General features: G+C 45.6%; 1 protein-coding gene across 1 annotated transcript in view; it reads left to right on the forward strand.

The window, feature by feature from the left end:
* Positions 1-12,111: 12,111 nt before the first annotated feature.
* VIT (vitrin) overlaps positions 12,112-18,669 on the forward strand; it is a 114,053-nt gene continuing 107,495 nt past the window's right edge. Inside the window, exon 1 of the mRNA XM_006018418.2 lies at positions 12,112-12,325. The gene's annotated coding sequence lies outside the window, so the exon portion shown is untranslated. The remainder of the gene's footprint in view (positions 12,326-18,669) is intronic.

Genomic DNA, 18,669 nt, shown 5'->3' on the forward strand with positions numbered 1-18,669 from the left:
TGAGAACAGGATGGGTTTCAACACTGACAAGTGCAAGGTGCTGCACCTGGGAAGGAAGAGCCAGCAGCATACCTACAGCCTGGGGAACTCCCTTCTTGTCAGTACAGAGGCAGAAAAGGATCTTGGAGTCATCGCGAGCAGGTCCAAGGAAGTGATCCTCCCCTTCTGTGCGACACTGGTCAGGCTGCAGTTGGAGTACTGCGTCCAGTTCTGGGCGCTGCACTTCAGGAGGGATGTGGCCAGCATGGAAAGGGTCGAGAGAAGGGCCACTCGCATGATCAGGGGGCAGCAGGGCAGGCCCTATGAGAGGCTTTGGGACCTGAACCTGTTCAGCCTCCACAAGAGAAGGCTGCGGGGGGATCTAGTGGCCTGTTACAAACTAGTCAGGGAGGACCAGCAGGCATTGGGGGAGTCCCTGTTCCCCCGAGCACTTCCGGGAGTGACAAGAAATAACGGTCACAAGCTGGCAGAGGGTAGATCCAGACTAGACATCAGGAGGCGCTACTTCACTGTCAGGGCAGATAGGATCTGGAACCAACTTCCAAGAGAAGTGGTGCTGGCTCCTACCCCGGGGGGCTTTAAGAGGAGGTTAGACGAAGACCTTGCTGGGGTCGTTTGACCCTAGTACTCTTTCTTGCCATGGCAGGGGGGCGGACTTGATGATCTGCTCGGGTCCCTTCCGACCCTACCAACTATGAAACTATGAAATCATGGCAGTGCCATTTTTTGGCACTTAGATGCAGTTTACAATTCCATTTTACCCTCTGGTGAAACAGAATCACCCTGGACACTGCTGTACATGCCTGGAACAAAATACAGAAGGGAGTGGTCCTGTGTTTTACCTCAATAGCCTCACCTGGCAAGCAGGGGGCCCAGGTTTTAGGACTTTGCCCCCACCCCCTTTACTGAGAGGAGGTTTGAACCTACATCTCTTGATTATCAGGACTGTATGCACAGGCTAGGTATTATCCTGGCTTCCTCACAGAGCTGTCCCTCTGGGAGGCCAGGAAGACAGCTAGCCAGATAATGTGTGGCTTGGTGAGATGGATGCTGCTCTGGCAGAGAGCCTGGGGCCTTGCTCCTCAATAGGGAAAAATTTTCCCCACCCTACTGTGATCTGTTTAGGAGACGGGGGGGGGATGACATGAACAGGACTATTGTTATACGTGGGAGGCTTTTACTGGTGCCATTAATCAGTTGGTAGAAGCAAAAGTGCCTCAAGCTGTGGCTGTGCCATAGAGGTGACAGGGCTCCATCCCCCATTTTCACCAGTTTAATGATTTTACTCCAGGTCAGTAGGGGTCTGACCACTAATACCTAGAACACTCCTTAAGATCAGCCAGGCCTGACGGGGTGCACCATTCACAAGTTACTGTGTATCTCGGGGATTTTGGGGATCCTGCATGAGGTTACGAAATGGCTGCTGGGATCTGTGCAGGGCCAAGTACTATGTTTTTCAATGTGTAGCACCTTCCCTTCCTTGTAGCCTTTCCATCTCCCCGTGTTGGCGAGAACACCAAAGTGTGGCAGCCCAGAAAGAGAGCTTCATAAAACAGAGAGGGTGGTCTCCCCATAGGTAACACTCAGCCTGGAAAGTAAGCATGCTCCCATCATGAAGTGAGGTTACATTGGCAAGACTTACCTGACCAGGCTATGATCTCCTGATGAGATTGATTTGAAAGGTCACCTGACAGAGGGACGGAAAGTTTATAAAACCCACTGAAATTAGTAGAAGACAGGTTTAAAACTAACAAGACAAAGTACTTTTTTATGCACTGTACAGTTAACTTCATTCATTGGGACTGGAGGTGGTGGAGGTGGTGAATTTATTGTGGAATTCATTGGGACAGGAGGTGGTGGAGGCAGGTAGCATAGCCAGGCTCAAAAAGGGACTAGACAAATGCATCAGTGGTAGATCTACTACCAGCTGTTGAATAGAATAGTTAGACATATTTCCTCTAGCATCTCTAAGCCAATAACGGTGGGTGTCATGGAGGGTATTGAATAAGGGCTCAATCCAGTTTAGTGCTCTCCCTCTAAAGCATCCACTCCTGCCACTACCAGAGACAGGATACTGGGCAAGATGGGCCATTGGTCTGATCTGGTATGGCACTTTTTATGATCTTATGTTGTTAGGAGACTGGCTCATTATCTTCAGTGAGGTCCTGGGAAAGGGGATTTTGTAGGAGTCTGAGGAGTCAATACTGGACCCTGGGAACAGGCCATGGGTTCCCACTGTCCAGCAGCCTGTACCCTAGGATTGTGTCTGGAGACCCCAACAGAGGAGCAGTGCTTAAACTCCAGAAAGTTAAAATGCCGGGGGATCTAGGGCATTTCCTGGTGAGCTTCCAAGGGGCAGGCAAATGCAGAAATGCTGTCAAGTTGAATGAAGGGCCTTGGCAAGCTGGGGCGAAGAGTCACAAACACCGAAGCTACTCTGCTCCTGCTCTAATGGTAGAGCCTCCCAAGGGGCAGCAGGCTGCCAGCCGCACCACACTGATGAGTTCTGGTCAGAATGAAACTCTTGTTGACCCACAGTTTGCTGCCCATTATTCCAGACAGATGTTGGGACATTAAGCTGATTCCTCGATCAGCAATTTGGCTGAGAGCTTGTTATATCTGCAGCTGTCTATGTTTCCAACACTGTTTCTATGATCATTGTGGATGAGGACCAGTTATCCCCTGTGCTAAAAAACTGTGCTGTAAAACAGACCTAGATGAAAAGAGGAGCAGCCTGTAGTACAACAGGAAAATTGGAAGACGTCCCTACTTGCCTTCACCCGGGAAAGTGTAGGAGCATGGTTTGAGTGGGAGAGGGGATCGGCCCTTAATTTTAACTAGGATGTGGTGAGTCTTTGTAAAGGATTGCCTGCAAGTAGGGTCCTTATGAACTCTTGCAGCTATCCTTTATAAGATGCAAACTAGTAAAGAAAATAAATTAACCTCCCTATTAAACACACTGGCAGTTCTGGCGCTAGAGTTTGTTTGGAAACTTGTAGGTGCCAGCACGGCACTATGATTCCAACTTGTTGCCTCCAGAAAAATCCACATTTTGGACAGACTTCAGTCCCTAGAGCCAAGGTTAGAGAAGACATGGATAAGGGCACCACAGAGAGGATGTGTTCAGTTTCAGGGAGGCAGGCACTAGCCTACCACTATGAAGTGGCTTTTACTGGCATCCCCTCCTCACTTTGACACCTGATGCCCTACAGAGAGTAAACAGTAAACACAGAGAAAATGGTCAGGAAAAACAGACAGACGACTGTTTTTGGATTCATATTTTACAGGCCTGATTTACAGTGAATACATGAACCTTATCCACAGGGTAATGGGCATCGTGAGCCAGAATGAGTCCTAGTATGCATGGGGAAATGAATTAACAGTGACAACTCTAGCACATGGCCTACACTGAAAGCACTCACTTGAGTAGAGAAAACAAATTGTATAAAAGTCACTTGGATTCTCTTGACACCAGAAATTTGTCTGCTTCCCCATTGAATTTGACACTGCTGAAACATTAGATTGACAACCTGCTCAGTAGGTAAGTTTTCTCAGAAATTGCTTGTGTCAATGTCTTGATATGTACAAAAGGGAACATCCCCGAAAGTGAATCATACCAATCCTCAAAAGACCCCTTTTCCGCACAACTCTGGGTTCAAGATGATCAAAATCTACCCCATTTTGGGGGCTTGGTTTGGTTTTGTTCCTAGACTGAAACTTGTTCGGTCTCTACACATTATTATTTGTGGTAATTAGGAGTTCTGCCAAAACAGTGTTTCTCAAAATAGGATTTGGTTGTGGTGACTCTTTTACTTCTGATGGCAGACTGGTAAGGTGCAGACATCACAGCCCACCTCTATAATGTAGCAGCTTCTAAAGCCACTGCGACAATTTTAGTTTCAGATGTTTTAACAACAGGCTCAAGGTCCATAATTAATGTAGATTTCCTCCCAGACAAAAACCCCTGGAATTTCCTGGTTCCAAATATAGTGGGCACCATTCAAGCCTTGACATTTACTGGTCAGTTAAAAAAATACAGCACAGAATTTGACATTCTCTTTTCTAAATATGGTATAGGCAGCATTATGGGCATATGGGACAAGTAAATGCAGCTCCCTGGTAAAAGTCAAGCTTTTTGACACTAACTGTGTAAGATTGAACTTTTTTTGGTTAACGCCCAGAATTCAGCACTTTTAAGGACAAAAATGATGTACGTATTTTGGAAAAAACCAAAACAAAATAAAACAATATCTGAGCGTAACCTCACTCTGCTTGGGTCAAAAGCTCTAGAAAAAGAACCAACTGCTAACTGCCCCGTGCCCTGCCTGTCTGTGGCCAAAGCACTGCATGTTAAGTCATTTTAAATTACTTTCAATATATGCATACTCTACGGTGGATAACAGTAACTTCTTGATTTGTTCACATGCCTTTTTATATGCAGAAGTCCAAACCAAAATATATTCTCCATGGAGCCATTTGACTTGTTATATAGAAAGATTAGGTGAAAAAAATTCTATAAAAATTGACCAGAGTTAGGAAAAAAACCCAATCAAATTAGTGATACCTAGACAGTTAAACTGGAAACTGGTTAGCTGTCTTTTGGAGACACTCAAGCTTTCTACATCAGTCATATGACTTGTAGCTGAATAAAGTGTGTTTCTTCTTTTTCATCCCTAATTCAGGTTTTTTTGAGCTGTTTCAGGAAAGATTCCAGGGCTCTCAAAACACTTTCCACATTTTCACCTGAAATGAGTATATCACCTGGGCAGGTCACTGAAATGAAATATCGGACTAATGTTTCCTGTAAGCAATATACTTTTATAGCTGAAACACTAGCCATCAAAGAGGAAAGATTTCCCCTTCCATGTATCATTTTGGATATTTAAGGCAATGTATTTACAAGACTCTTACTTGAGCGCCACCTGCTGGTAAATTTGAGAAATCTAATTTGGCTAATGAGTCCCCTTGATAACTTTACAAACACAACTAGGTTTTCAGATTTATATCCAAGACTACATCCAACCCAGTGTAGTCAATTAGTTGGTAGTCTCTGGATATATTGCTGTCACCATCCTGCTTAAGAAAACACACCATAGGTCAAATTCAACCCTTGGGTAAGTGTGCAGCTCTGTTAAGGCGATTGGACGATAACTTTATGATTTTCTTTGGCCCAAAGGGTGCTGGTCACTCAGAAAAATCTACAGATGATAAAGCAGCTTTTCAAAGAAACCTTCTATGTTCGCATAGCAACTACAGCTGTTCATAATTCAGTCTTCATTTAGCCTTCTCAAACACAGTGGTGTATTTAATGTAAGATTCCCAGGACATTGGTTACTTTATTTGCCCTGGGTCAATCTAGAGGTAAGTGCTTTAACCAGTTAAAGCCAAACAATGATGGACAGAACACTTAGTTACCATGTGGTACAAATTATAGCTTTTTCATTTTACTGTGATTTCCTTGCCCCTCGCCCCCACTAAATTTCCTTTATGTATAGGGACGGTAATCAAGGCAATGTGTATTCATACCACACTTACGGTTTGAGAACACATTGCCTTGATTAGCACATACCTTTTTTTCATATGTTCTCAGAAACCAAAGAAACTACAGGCCACTTATTTACATGAGGCAGTCATTTATCAGCATTAAATGCAAAGAAAAAAAATTCTTTGTGCTGAACCAGGCTGTTTACCCACAACTCTTGTGCCTACTTAGTTTTGCTCAAAATGTTCTTCTTGAGTTCCCTGTTAGTGGAATCTGGAGTAAAAGGCTTGAAACTAGATCTGATGACACCAGAAAGTCCTAGGACTATGATATTGAAGTATGTCTTGAGATATGAGTTCAGTTTTTGGGTTCAGAGATATGTGTGACCTTGAAGAAGTTTCTTAATTTTTCTGCATTTGCCTCTATGTAGAATCAGGTCTGCAATTCTTGTTTACCCCCCAGGGCTACTGTGATGCCTATGTAAATGCTTCCAGTTCACTGAGCTTGGACATGGTTTAACTTGCTTCCTTGGTTTTAAATTTCCCACTTGCAAGCTGTTAAATAATTCTTTTCATTACTTCCAAAGTGTAGCCCTCCACTCCCCTCCACCAGAGCGGCACTGTTTGCAAACTGAACACAGAGCTGGGAGTCAGCAGACTTGGGTTCTTCTAGTTTAAATATTGACTTGCTGTGCCATCTCAAGCAACTAGTACTGGGATAAACTTTCTCTTCCGCATTTTCCCCATTTGTAAAAGAAAGATTATTGTCCCTTCCTTGTCCTTTGCAGAGCGTAGATTGAGATCCGTGGATGAAAAGCACTGCAGAAATGAAACACATTATAGTAGGTTTAAAAGATTAAGAGACAGATCCAATAAAAGACTTAAGCTGAATTTGGACACCTGAATCCAAAACTCCTAGCTCTGACAACTCCCATTCAACTGCCACCAAACTATGGAGATACTTGAGCTCCATAGGCACCTTACTTTATTTTAGTTCCTTAGGGCCTTTAGGTACCCAAAGCTGTGCTGTTAAATCTGCCCAGAACTATTACACTCTTGACCTCATTGCAACTCTGAGTAATATACCTAAGCTCCAGGGAAAAGCAGGATTTAGGAGTAGGATTTGCTTCTCAACTCAGCAGTTCTCTGTCAGGTAGCTCTAGGCAGCTCCTAGCTCAGCAGCTCATTTTGGATCCTGGTCTGACTCTCCCCATGTACTGTGTGGCGTGCTTGGATACTTAGGGTGCCTGTACACGAGCAAGGAGGCTGCTCCGACATGCTGCAATTCCTGCACTTCAGAGCACACTTGATTGAGTCCATTGTAGCGTGGCAATTACCACCCTCCAGTGGCCTCCTGTGTCTCATGTATCAGCATCCCTGCGCATCAAAATGGCGGTGGGGGCACTTTATCTAAAGCTTACTTGATGCCTCAGCCTACTTCAGCCTGAGGACAAGAAGGCTGAGAGGGGACTAGGTAGCAGCTTACCGCTGCACTAGGGGAGTACATCAAGGGCTCGGTGAGCAACTGTTCACCAGGGCACCCAAGGGGAAAACCAGGAGTAATGCCCACAAACTCCTGGAAGATCGATTCAGGCTCAACATTAGGGAAAACTTCTTCACAGTCAGGGTGTCCAGACTGTGGAATAAGATCCCTCCAGAGGTGCTGCAATCATCTACCCAGGTAATCTTCAAGAGTAAACTAGATGGTCACCTTGCTGGGGTCACCTGACCCCCAGTTGTCTTTCGTGCTTGGTGCAGGGGGTTGGACCCGATGATCTTCCAAGTTCCCTTCTGGCCTTACCATCTATGAATCTATGAATTTATAATCTATGCTCCAGGTGCTTTAATTAGAGCGGCTTCTCCCCCCTTCCCCGCCACTCCCAGAACACATGTATCAATGCCCTTAGAGATCTGGAGTCCACATGAAGAGTCAGGTGCCTAAAAGTTAGGCATCCAGATGAGCGTGCATGTGTGTTTCCCCAGGGTCAAATAGCAGCATCACTGGGGACAAATAGTTGTGCCACTGCTACATTTCCCTAGGGATAAATAGTTGTGCCACTGCTACTTGTCCCTGGTGTATGTCTGTGCACTTGTGCTCTGGCATGTGGCAAATTGCCCCAGGTGGAATAGGGGAGGCTGGGGCTAGCAACTAGGCTGGCTCCAACAGCCTTACTTGGGGTCCTGAGGACCCCTCAGGGCTGCAGCAGCAGCAATCCAGGCACGCCAATCCTGGCCAGCAGCCGGAGTGTGGCTCTGGCTGGCCAGGATCTGGTTTCAGGGGGCACACATTGCAGTCACATGGGCTGCCCTGCTTTTTTTAAAACTTTTTTTTTTTTTTAGATACTAGGATTTTCTGATATCTAATTTTGGCTCCACACTGCAAATATGCAATGTGGAAAACCTTTTCACATGTGCTGCAGTGTGATCAAGCACCTCAAAAGCCTTGATCACACTGATTATAATATCTAGGGTTCATTCACCTGCTCCTCTACCAATGTTATATATGCCATCACTTGCTTACAGTGCCTCTCTGCTGTCTACATTGGACAGATGGGGCAATCCCTACATGTAAGAGTGAATGAACATTGATCTGACATCAATTCCAGAAAGACTCAAGCCTGTGGCAGAACATTTTAACCTCCCTGGACATCCCATTGCTGACCTCAGAGTAGCTCTTCTTAAATGAACTAGAACAGGAAATTGGAGAACATGAAATCATCCACAGGCTGGATTGTGATAAGTATGGTCTAAACCAAGATTACAGATTCTTATCCCATTACCTGGATTAACTTTTAGAACCCCTATGTTCCTCGATGGGTTAACTGCTTTGTTTTTCTCTCTCCTACCCACCTTGGCTCTCCCAGTAGTGCCTCCTGCTATATCCTCCCCCTTCCTTATACTTTGTATTCTAAACACTGCTTTCTATCTAGAAGCTCTACTTTCTGCAATCTCTTCACTCATCTGATGAAATAACTTGCTGCATATGAAAGCTCATGCAGCTCATGATTTACTTAGTCTACAAGGTGCAAATCTACTCTGCCCTCTGCCCTTATTCTTTTTGTCCGTGAATATGTGAATAAGTTAACCTAATAATGCAGTATGAGACTACACGAGGGGATTCAATGTAGTATAATGGTATTTGATGCATTGTGAAATGTCAAAAAAAGTAGAGTAATGGTCAACTATTAAAAGACATTGTTTCTCATTTTAAACAATATAAGCTTACACCATGTTTGGAACAAGGGCAATCAGGAAACACACATTTTCTTTTGAATTCAGTTTTGTTGGAGGCAAAGTTGGATCTGAGTCCATGGCACTGTCACCTAGCTCCACCTGTGCAGAACATGCAGATGCATAGCCTAAGTAGGTCATGCATTGATCTTTGGGTGACCTCCTACTTGGGAGCATGCTCAGTTAGCTCTGAAGGTGCCAGAGAAGATTACCTAGTGCACAAAGATGTACCATGTGCAGAGCCCTGGCATGCTGGGTGCACTACCTCTATAAAGGGCTTTGATTGATAGGAACTACACACGTGATTGGAGGAGTGTGAGTGAGCATGTGTGTGGTGTGACTGATTGGTTTGTTGGTTTTTTGGTTGGTTTTGTTGATCAATATCTGTGAGAGAGAGAGAGAGAGAGAGACTGTCAGTGTGGTTAATGAATCAAGTGGAAGTGGCTTTGCGGTGTACTGGTGCATTGGTGTGGGTGCTCGTTGTGTGGTGTTATGTATTAGGCTATGCTGTGACTGTGGAGGTCTGACAAGTTGTGTACACCCTTGGTGGCGAGGCTGCTATAGAGCCAGCATTCATCCCAAATGACCGCTACCTTTGAGACTCCACCTGTCCTCACGGCTGCTGGTCTTCTGATTGTGATCTCCCAGTGAGAGTGGGCAGGGCTGGCTCCCTGGACTCTTTCTCCTCTGGTGCACATAGTGCATAAGTAGCAGCTCTCCACCCTTAATGTAAGTGTTACCTGTTCTTCCTCCTTCTCTTCCCTCGTTCCGGTCACTTCTCTTCCCTAAAGTGGAAGGAAAGCTGCCATCGGATCATCACCTCGGCATGATCTACATCCACTGTGTTCCGGCCTGGCGGAGATCCAGTGTTGATTGAAGTTTTCCCCTCATTTAATACATTTCATACCCATCCCTGAATTAATAGTGATGCTAAGGTTCTAGTGTCTGTGGGGGTTGAATTGTAAAATAGATATTGTATCAGTTAGGTCTAGGTTTTTAGGAATTATAAGGATAATTTTACTGGGTGTGTATTTTGTAGTGTTGTTACCTGCTGTACTTGTTCTCTGAATCATTTATACTTACCTGTCATCATCAATAAACCGATTAATTTGTTCCACTTACATCTCAGTGTATGTGAGTTTCCTTACTTAGTCATAGTACAAGCCGGATTGATTGGGTGGTGATAGATATGCTCTGGTCAGTTTGTTAGCCAGTGAGGTGGGGGGAGGGGAACCAAAAATCACCCCACTTGGAACCAGACTATTGGGCCAGCCATTAATTGGGTGGTGCTAATTAGGCACTAATTAAGTCCGGGTTCAACAGTTTCCTGTACTTATGGGGATTCCTTATCTTAGATGGTAGCATTCATACTTAGCTAAAATATAATATCTGAGGCTCTTTTCACATAATTTTGAATATTTAAATGTGCATTGTGAATTATGATTTGCATTCCTAACTTCCTGGCCCATGGCATTATGAAGTGATAACCTTTAGAAAGGGCTCCCTTTAAATGATGTTGATGGACCTCCTGAAGTCTCTTCCAACCCTAATTTTCTATGATTTCCCTATAAGATTTTACCTGTGAAGGAACCTACTTTTTGTTTGCCTTTCAGCTAGAAATGCTCAGTCGAGCTCTTTGGACCATTCGTGGGTTTTCTTTGACTTTGTCATTTCATTATGAAAATGAGTGATCATCAGGGATCCAGGTTTTCCATTTCCCACAGGAAAATGGAGAAAAACACAAGTTTCCCCCTTTACCAGAGGAAAATGTGGATTTCTCATTTCAACAAAGAAACATAAGGATTTTGCATGTTTGCAATGAGCGCTCTGCAGGCTGGCAGTGTTTCAGCCTGCAAGGGGTTGGGGGGAGCGGCCAGGCAGGGGGCACCATGTGCATGTATATGCACATGGCCACCAGGCAGCCTGGAGAGCAGCTCCTGCATAAATCGGAGGCAGATTGAGGCCCCCATAGGGAAGGAAGGAGGGAGTTGGGCAGGACTGGGGGCTTGGGGCCCGGGGCCTGGAATATGCAGCTGCTGGGCTCTGGCAGGGAGTGAGAAGGGGCTGTGGGCGGCTCATCCAGGGAGCAGTTGGGGGGCTGGCTCCCTGCCGCTGTGTGCACTCCCAGGGGGGCAGGGAGCCAGGGAGCTGTGTGCAGCATGGTGGTGAGCCCAAGCCCGCAGCGGGCAACCTGCACCCACCGCTGCCATGGGCTCTGCTCCAGCCGTGCTGCCCGGGGAGGGAGAGGGAACTGGGCTCTGTGCTCTGCTTTGCTGCAGCAGCTACTGCCTCCCACAGGTAGCAGCCAGGACTTGGGCACTGCTGCAGGGGGCAAGGGGATGCACACCTGCATCCCTGGCCCGCTAGAGTCGGGGGCACCAGCAGGGCCAGGGGGCTGCAGTCTGGGAGTGAGGGTTCTGGACCTGCATTCTGTGAACTAAGGGGGCAGGGGGGGCTCTGATTTTCCATGATAAAAAACCCAAAATTAAATACCAAAATGTATAGGTATTTAGAATTTATTTTATTATAGTGACTGAGGCACTGGTAGGCTTCCAAACTGCTTTAAAACTGTAAATATATCAATAAAACATTGTGTTCAACTGATACCTGTAAATATAGCAGCCTTTCGTTTTAATCATGGATTTGGGGCTTTTAATCGGAGCATTTGTGATTTTTTTTTATCAGAATATTTGCAATTTTTTATCAGGATAAACCAGGATCCCTGGTAATCAAAGCATATATATATATTTACTTGGTGCATTAAAAGATCACTTGCACAAAGCTAAAAATGATTGGCCAAATAAATAGGGGGAAAGAATTTAAACAGGGTAATGTGAATGACCATTGGGAGCGGCTTAAAAAAGAATCCAGCCACAATCCCAAATTAGTTTTCATTTCCTATCTTTACTTCTTTATGGTCAGATCCTAATAACCTTTCTCTGTCGCTGTCAGCCAACCATTCCTGGAGTAAGATGCTACATAGTCTGAGTAAGGAATTAGCATCTGGCTGTAAAAAGCAAGCTTTTTTCCTTTTAAATCTAGCTCACTGTTGGCCTATCTGATATTTGAGGATTACAATGTATCTCAATCTAGTTAACTGTAGTCCTTTTACTACAGATGCTTAAATGTTAACTTCTGTGTAGCTAAAGTGGACAGAGAAACTAAAGAAAATGGAACCAAAACATCAAACAAGTGAGTCTTCACTTTTAAAAAAGCAAAACTTGACAGGTCTGACAAGTGGGAACACAGGGAATACAGAAACCCCTGCAGAAAAAAAAAAGTGGGAGGGAGCGTAGATTTAAAAGAGGACCGCCTAATTCAGCAGCTAAATCAACGTAAGGAGCTCTGTATGTCTGTGTGTGTGAGAGAGGGGGAGATAGAGAAAGAGTGTGAGTGAGTGTAATGTGCCTTTTAAAGTGCTGGGAGCTTGATGGGAATGTTTGATTAGCTCCTCAGAAAGAGAAAAGGTGTCCAGGCCTCCTTTTTTTTTTGTCTGCCTCTGATTCTTTAGAATAATGTTGACTGGAGTTTGTGTTGCAGAAAAGCTTGGAAAAAAATAACACATTCATACTGTGTGGAGAAAAGGAATAAAAAGTTACATACCTCAAGCAAGGTAATTCTGATGCTATCCTCTATTCTATTGCTCTGTTTACTTGGGGGAGGGTGGGTGAGCTGTTTTTGGTCACTGTTAAATATTTTTTCATCCTTAAGAAAGTTGTGGAGGGTTTTTCTCCCCCCCTTAACATTAGGCTGTGTGCATGTTATGAGAGGTCCTGAGGGAAAAGTGTCTATGTTGTGAAACTGTATTCTAAATCATTTATACTTCAGAAATAATTTATGAAAGCATTAAGCTCTCACTATAAAAGTGTGTACACACACACCTCCTTAAGAATGAGGGTTTAACTGAATCAATAATTGGGGCTGTACTGTAATTTCTGTACTACTTTTAAAAGATATTCCCCTTCAGGGCTCTCTCTTTTCCCCCTCGTTGCTCAATAACGTGTGAACAAGTTGTTTAAAGGAAGCATGAATGGCATCATTAATTAACCCTAAGGTAGCACTTAGGCATACAAATCACTGTGATATGGTAGTGAAAAATTATTTCTATCAGAGACAGAGAGATTATGAAATCCCCTGGTGGATGGATAGATATGGATGTACGAACAGTATAGCAGCTCCATTCGACATGTCCTTTTATGCTGAATGCTTGTTCTGCTGGTGAGACTCGAAAATGAATAGCGTTATCAAGCCTGCCACAGCTGCTCTGCTCTCCACAGAGAGATTGGATTCTTGATAAGTCTTTAAAATGTGATTTGTGTCAGACTAGTACAAACATGAACCGAATGCCCCGAGCAAACATTTCACACGGTGAGTTCTGAAGTTAGTCAGAATTTTGCTCCTGGAAGTTTATAATAACTGCCACTTTCAGAGCAAGAAAGGAATTGCAAATTACAGTGACATATCTTTTCCTTTAACATAACTTCAGAAATTAAAATGATCACCCAAAGCAAAAAAATCCTCCAGCTAAAATAAAGGAGAGGATATAGCTGAAAGTATGCTTCACAGCTGTAGTTGTCAACCAATTGCAATGAAACCCTAAACTTTGGGGCTGTAATTTTACAATATTGGCCTGGATTTAAAAGTATCCAAAATCTGACTCTGGTCAAACAGCTTGTATGTTCACATTTTCTATAGACAACCAGGTCCTGCAGCCCTCCCTAAGGCAACATTGTCACTGTTTTTTCAACTAAGGGGTATGAGATTTAGCCCTTAAGAAGATACAAACAGCTGAAGGCAGAAATATCTGCATTACAATCCTATGATGATTTCTCAGTATTAATTTAGTATCTGATTTTGAAGAGACTCATTTCTCTTCCATCTTTATCTGATCTATCAAATTGCTTGCCAAGGCTTATACCTGATATGAGGAAAAATATACATTCTACCTTTTTCTTGTTCAAAGGAAGTAGCAATGCTAAATTAAAACAAAAATCTTAGTTCCCCTTTCAACATAGTGTAAAAATGTATCTTATTTACATCTTGTATATTAATTTTTTTCTTATCTTTTTAATTATAATTATTTCTATGCTTCACTTACGAGGATCCATTGATAAAGCTGGACCTGGAATTTAAGTAACATTAGTATTAAAACTTCAGTTATATCTGACCTTACACTGGGAGTTAAAGGACCCTTTTTATAGCCCTCTATGCCACAAAAGCACCACCATAGGGAAAGCAAGGTCTAGTGATTTCGGGAAGTAGTCTGGGACTCTCCAGATCTGTATAGAAGTTCCTGCTCAGCTACAGACTGTGTGTGACTTGTCTAAGTCACTTAGAATGAAACCTTAATCTCATTGAAGTTGAAATCAAAACAAGTCTTTCTGTTCCTCAGTTTCTTATCTGCCAAATAGAGATCCCATCTGGGTGTCTGGAGACTGTGCACAGTTTTTTTTTAATTGTATAATGTAAAGAGAGTATAAAGTTGGCTAGGGTCTGTAGGTCACAGTGGCTGTGTCCAGACAAGTGCAGCCGTGCGGTATGTGGCGCCGTAGATACATCTGCAGCACCACATGCCACACATTCAGCTGGTCTCTGCGCTGCAAGGTAGCAGCATGGGGGCGGGTTTTGGCCTCCGGAGATCCCGGGATCAAAAAAACCTGCACAAAAATAAAAGTGGCATGATGCATAAGAGAACAGTACACACTGCCCAAAATTAGAGCCTGCCATTCAGAGAGACACCCCAGCTGCCGACCAGGCTCTGAGTGGCAGGATTGCTGCTGCTACATCCCCTGGAGACCCCCAGGGCCCCAGGTAAGGCTGCTGTGGTCAGCCTAGTGCTGGCCTCCCCTGGGGTAACCTGCCATGCGCCACAGGGCACATGACACAGGCGTTCCCTGGGGACAAGTAGCTTGTTTGTTTCTTGTCCTCAGGGAAACAAACATCAACACTTGTGTGGACGTGCCCAGTGGGCATGTCTACACATGACACTAAATGTGTAGTAGACTAATTCCACTGCGCATTAGTGTGTCACAGCAAAAGCTGTGCTAATGTGCTAATGCACAGTAGAATTAGTCTCCTGCACATTAGTATCACTAACAAGGCCTGTGCTGGTGCTCCTGTGCACTAGCACCAGTTACTGTGCATTGAGTTAGTACCTATTATTACAGACAATAAACTTAATCCACAGTAGCTACGGCACATTAATGCACACAGAGACATGCTCAGTGAATGCTGTCTGGTCCATTGTGATGGAAGTGTATATTGCAAGCTTTGGAAAAGGGGTGGGCAAAATATGGCCCATGGACTGGATTCAGCCTGCAGAGGGGCTTTGTCCAGCTCACAGTGGGTCCCTTGGTCCTGCCTGGCCCAGGCGCTGTCTGACCCTGGCACATCCTTCCACCTCTGGGCATGCATGGCTGGACTGCCTTTCTAGGCAGCCCAGGTGGTGGCAGCTCCTTCCAGCTGCCACCAGCATTGGTCACAGCCCTGCAATACCGGTGGAGGCCCACACAAGCAGCCCTGACCCAGCGCACCCTTCACCTGCTCTGGACTCGCACATCCAGGCTGAGTTGCAGCTGTGGCGGCAGCTGCCAACCAGAAACTGTTGCTCAGCATGAGGGAAAAGTAGATCCTCCCCCTCACTGCTGCTGGGCCCTTCTTGTTGCAGTTACCCAAAACCCACACCGCACTGCACCAGGCTGCCCTGCATCTCTGCTGCCATCACTACCACCTCTGGGCTTCCCATTGGGGCATCAGTGGCAGTACAGAGCAGCTGCAGGGCAGCCTGGGTGGTGGTGACAGTGGTGGAAATGCAGGGCAGCCCAGCACAGTGCAGGCTCTGGGAGACTGCAACAGGAAGGGCCTAGCAGCGGCAAGGAGAAGGGGTTGCTTTTCACCCATGCTCAGCAACAGTTTCTGCTTGGCAGTTGCTGCTGCTGCTGCTCAGCCTGGATGGGTGAGTCCAGAGCAGGCATGGGGCACACCGGGTCAGGGCTGGATGCACAGGTCTCCACCAGTACTGTAGGGCTGGAGCCAGCAGTTGCAGCAGCCAAAAGGAACAGCCACCACCTGGGCTTCCTAGAAAGGCAGTCCAGCCATGGAGCTGCCCCAGCCCCGCTGTGTGCCCAGGGGGTAAGAGTACATGCCATGGCTAGGCAGTACAGAGCAGGCATGGGGCAGACTGGGGCTGCGTGGTGTGGGCAGTGGCAGGGAGGCACCACAGGGTGCATAGGCTCTGGGCTGTTGTGGGGTGGGGGCGGATGCTGTCTAGCTAAGGGGGCATGCATGGGGGCATTGGCAACATGTAGGGGTGCACACAGGTGCACGTGCACCCCCTGAGCGTGGCAGTGCACCCCCTACAAAAAGTTGCCACCGACACTGCCAGCGGCATCTGCGGGCAGTCAGTGATTGCCGCCAGCCACCGCCAATGCTCGACGGTGCCTGTGGGCAATTGCCACTTGCCACCACCACCCCCCTGCCACCAACAGCGCCAGTGGGAGCTCCCTGGTTACCGCTGCTGTGCTTCCACCGCCGCTGCGCTCCCACCACCACCAGCGCTGCCATGCCCCGCCAGCTGCCAGGGTCCTGTGTCGTTCATGCATGGGGAACTCCTATGCACACCCCACCATACCTACAAACTCTGCTGAACAAACCCCACAACCACACCCTCCCCCATACATAATCAAACACGCCACAAACACTGCACCCACCCACACCCTATACCCCCCACACCTCCCACACACACCCACACACCTCTGGGGGGAGGCCCACTCGCTGCTAGGTGCACACACCCCGCTATACACACACAACCACAGACACCCCCAGCCACCCTCCCCATCCACACACCCCACATCCCCCCACAAACCCCATACCCACCCACACACACCCACACATCCCCACAAACCCCCCATACCCACCCACCCACATCCACGCATACCCCCACACCCTACATTCACATCCACCCATACTCCCCCACACCCCTCCATCCCCCAGTATACAAGAGTAAGAGTTCATTTAAAGCTATTATGCAATCACCTGTATATACACAATGCACACACACACAAATCTGTACAAAACTATTAAAAAAAATAAAATTAAAATATGTTATTGTGGATGTTTGATTTTTAGAATATAATCTGCTTGTTTTTTTCTGGTTCCAAGATGGAAAATTCCCTTCCCAAGAGGAGTACTTCCTGGGACAAGGGGAGGCACTTCCAGTGGCAAAAGCCAGGGGTTAGGGGAGGTGGGACTTCTGGTCCCAAAATGGTGACCAGGGGGCGGGGTGCCTGTCAAGGGGCAGGGCCACCCTTGAGGCCCTCAACAGCTCACCAAAACTCATTAAGTAGCCTTCCAGCCAAAATAATGGCCTGCCCATGCTTTGGAAAGATAGCGATGCTGCAATTCCAGGAGATTGGTTGTAAGAGCCCAAGGAACCATTTTGTCTCTATGGGAACCCTGACTCAATCAAGAACTCATTCTAGGGCTCTTATAGCTTGGGCTGTAGTTTAAAAATCATGGTTCAAGTCTCAGAAAGTGTGTCTAATGAGCTGTAATTAGGGCACATTAAAAGTTGAGTTACCTGTAATACAGGTACTACCATAATGCACCATCATCAGTGCTACTGTGCATTAGCAACATGCTTTTTTGGTGATGCTAATGCATAGTAGACTAATTCCAGTGTGCATTAGCACAAGTTTTGCCCACCACGCTAATGCTCGATAGAAGTACTCTACTGTACTCAAAGGGTCTCCTGTAGACACACCCAGAATGTAGTATTTCATTGCTAGGTAGGAGCAACTAACTGGCTACTTCATTTTTTTTCTCCTCAAATGAAAAGCAGATTACCTCTGTGTCCATCATCAATATATATCTGCCTCATGTAGTGGGGAAGAGAAGCTATGAAGCCAATTGAATCCTTTTATTATTATACGAAATGAAGAGGGGAAAAGGGCTTTTTGAGGAGATAAACTTGACTCAGCGATTCTAGAAAGAACAATAGTGCCATAAGTTATAAATATAGGATAATACATGCAGCAACTAAAACTATTGGGGTAAATTTGGCCATGCTTACTCATGCTGAGTAGTAACTTATTCGATAAGGAATCCCATTGTCAGTAAGTGCGTCTAAGCATGAGTAAGTGTGATAAAATTCAGATGGGACTGGGGACAATGTATTCACTGTTCTCACAGCAATTATGACAGAGAGACTATAATTATTTCTCTAATGACCAGCCAAGCAAGATAACACTGATTTTGACTATGTTTAGAAAACAATTTCTTACTAAAGATTTCCAGCCTGTTCCCTTATAAAGGAGATCTCCATCAACTTTGGACCAAAATGCAGTCAGTGGGTCCTTTGTATCCAGTTTCCTTTATTTATTGTATATATCTCAGTGGGAAATCTTGTTTGCATGTCTCTCCCCCATTCCTATTCCTTCACACCACATAAGAGGGCCAGAGTGGCATAAAAGGTTCCTAAAATCCCTATAATCATCTGGGAAAGGATTCAAGGCCTGCCCCCCACCCCGCCCCGGGCCCTCCCCCTCCTCACAGGTATACATTATGAAAGATGCCACAAAACTGACTCCCAGGGACTTCCTTATAACCCCCAATAACAGGGCCCCTGCTGGAGGCAGGGACAAGATGTGAGGAACATGCTGGGGATAGGACCACAGCATGGAGCACGGCCTGGAATCTCCAGCGCTGTGGTCCACAAGGCAACCTGTGCTAATTATACAGGCCCCCAAGTGCAGAAAAGACCCATTTATATACTGTTATCCAAAGGTGTAATTTCAGACTGGGTAGACCAGCCAAACTGCCCAGCTTGGGTTCTGAAATCAGCGTAGGCTATCCGACAAATTATTTATCTAGATTGCATTACATTTAGTGTTGATAATTGTAGCTACACTACTGGTGGCATGTGAACTAGTCAGTTTAAAAATAGTTTAGGTATGCTTA

This window comes from Alligator sinensis, unplaced genomic scaffold (genome assembly GCF_000455745.1).
Source record: "Alligator sinensis unplaced genomic scaffold, ASM45574v1 scaffold489_1, whole genome shotgun sequence".
NCBI classification, from domain to species: Eukaryota; Metazoa; Chordata; order Crocodylia; family Alligatoridae; genus Alligator; species Alligator sinensis.